This window comes from Lutra lutra, chromosome 4 (genome assembly GCF_902655055.1).
Source record: "Lutra lutra chromosome 4, mLutLut1.2, whole genome shotgun sequence".
Taxonomy (NCBI): domain Eukaryota; kingdom Metazoa; phylum Chordata; class Mammalia; order Carnivora; family Mustelidae; genus Lutra; species Lutra lutra.
The window spans coordinates 189,185,756-189,188,236 of record NC_062281.1 but is presented as its reverse complement, the minus strand read 5'-3'; the positions used below and the strand labels follow the sequence as shown (position 1 = coordinate 189,188,236).

Sequence of the window (2,481 nt, the reverse complement as noted above, 5' to 3'; positions counted from 1 at the left end):
TTGCCATCCAAGTAGGTGCAAAGCAGCATAAGTTGGTTTTAATAAAGTGATTTCTGACAGTTTTTTTTTTTTTCTGAAAGAGAAATACAAAGTGAGGAGTTTTGTTGTTGTTGGTGGTGGTGGTGGTGGTGGTGCTTGTTGGTGGTGGTTATTATACTCCACAAGAGGAAAGCATGATGGGGTCTGGGGAGTTTTTCTGTCTCTGGTCTCCCCTCTCTCTTTCATGCTGGCATGTAAGGAAGCCCTGCCAGGTATCCAGGTACCGGGGAGGGGAGACAGGTGATGCTGAGGGGGTCTGATGGGAGGGGCAGCGTCTTTGTGGGGTGAGGCACAAAACCCAAGTGGGTCAGCCTTGGATGGGAGGAGGCACAAGAAATGGGGGGAACCCCTCCGGCTTCTAGGTTTGGGGTGGGAAGACAAAGGCTTCTGTTGGCTCAGTGAAATCCCTGGGGAAAGGTCAGGGCTGGAGACTGACAATCAGGAAGGGGAGCAGCAAGGGAGAAATTTAAAGGGCACTCCCAGGATAACCAAGAGATAGAAGCACCTCCTTTGACCTCACACCCCTCCCAGCTGTCCCTGTGGCGTCCCCACTCTCCACCCAAGCCCCTCTCTCCCTCCTTCATCAGCTCCCTGATGCTGGAAGTCTCCAGCATGCCCACTCCTCCGAATGGCCTCTGTCCAAGGCCACCGACCTCCCTGCCATGACACCCACTGACCTTTGCTCTCCCCACCTTACTTGATCTCTGGTGGACACTTCCCACAGCAGACCGCTTCCTTCTGCCCTTGACTTCTGTGCAGCCCCCATTCCTGGTTTTCCTGATGCTTCCCCTCCCCTGGGGTCTTCCTAATCCCCTTCACATGCTCCCTCTTCACCCACCCCTCATTCATGCCACCACCCCCCAAGGACCCACCTAGATTTCTTCCACCCACCCCGTTCCCAGGCATTGGCCCCCCAGGTGGGTCATTGTGTATTTCTCTCTGGCTTTAGTGCTCAGCTTTCTTTTCTTTTTTCTTTTAAGATTTTATTTATCTTTTAAGTAATCTCTATACCCAGCATAGGGCTTGAATTCATGATCCCCAGATCAAGAGTTGCAAAATTCAGTGACTGAGCCAGCCAGGTACCCTCAGTGCTCAGCTCCCTGATTCACCTCCCCCAAACTCTTTGTCTCTATGGTGGCCACCTTGGCCAGAATGGTTGTCCCACAGTGGTTGTCAGCCTAGGCTGCATCAGAGTCACCTGGGGGGCTCATGCAATCCCGGCTTGCAGGCCCCCACTACCAGGCTTTCTGATCCAGCAGGTCTGGGGAGAGATCCAAGAATTTGGGGACTCTGGCAGGTACCCAGGTGACACTGACCTGCTGGTCTGGGGACCACGCAGGGGGAACCTCTGTCTTAAAACACTTATCTGATCGCATTGGTCTCTCTTAAAACTCTCTCTCTCTTTTTAAAAAGATTTTATTTATTTATTTGACAGAGAGAGACACAGAGAAAGAGGGAACACAGGCAGGGGGAGTGGGAGAGGGAGAAGCAGGCCTCCTGCCAAGCAGGCAGCCCCATGCAGGGCTACATCCCACGACTTGAGCCACCCAGGCGCCCCTCTCTTAAAACTCTTGAGTGCCTCGCTGTTGCCCTCAAACGAAATCCAAGCTCATACCTTTGCAATGACGGTCATCTGGCACTTGTCCTCTCTGCACTGCCTAGAACCCTCACCGCCCTACTTCTGTGGATCGTGGAATGCTCTGCCCAGATGGCACTGAACAGTCTGTCACCAGTGGTCACCATGCACAACTGGCTCCGCCATCACATACGCGCTCCTTGAGGATGAAACGTTGGGGTACCGCTCTATTTCTTGAGCCCAGCACAAAGTGTAATGCAGTGCTCAGCAAATTGTGGTTGAATGAATGTAAATATTTCCACGTTTTATTTTATTTTTATTGTCTTATTTGAGGACAAAAGACATTTTTACTTGAAGTCAAAATTTATAAAATAGAGCCAGACTTTTTCTAGCTGGACCAAACTCAAATCTATAATCCCGAAAATCTGGCTTCCGCTCTGCCCCCTGGCGGCAGTCCCAGTCCCAGCAGGAAAACGAATGTACCGTTAAATAAGGCATTTCCAGGAACGGGGGCGTGACGGCGGAGGGTCATTTGAATACCCAAAATGCATTGCACACCGAACAATTTCTCACTTAGAAATGACTCGATTTTCACCTTTTCTTTGAATTATTTTTCCCCCAGAATAAGGCTAAAATCACAAAATTGTCCGAAAGAAAGACAGAAATCAGTGATTCTTTCGAGCAAAGAGTCACCATCACTGTGTTCGGGGTAACAGTTACCCGAGGAACGTGTGCGGACGGTCCTTGGCATACTCTGGTTTCTCTTCAGATCGCATAAATCTTTCGCCTTTTACTAAAGATTTCCGTGGAGAGGAACAATTCTGAGTTTTTTACCAATTTTTTGAGGCCTTGCGTTGAGCAAGGCT

General features: G+C 50.1%; 1 non-coding gene across 1 annotated transcript; it reads left to right on the top strand.

The window, feature by feature from the left end:
- The first annotated feature begins 2,364 nt into the window (after positions 1-2,364).
- LOC125099430 (U5 spliceosomal RNA) lies at positions 2,365-2,481 on the top strand. Its single transcript, XR_007127159.1, has one exon. It is a non-coding gene; the product is annotated as a U5 spliceosomal RNA (small nuclear RNA).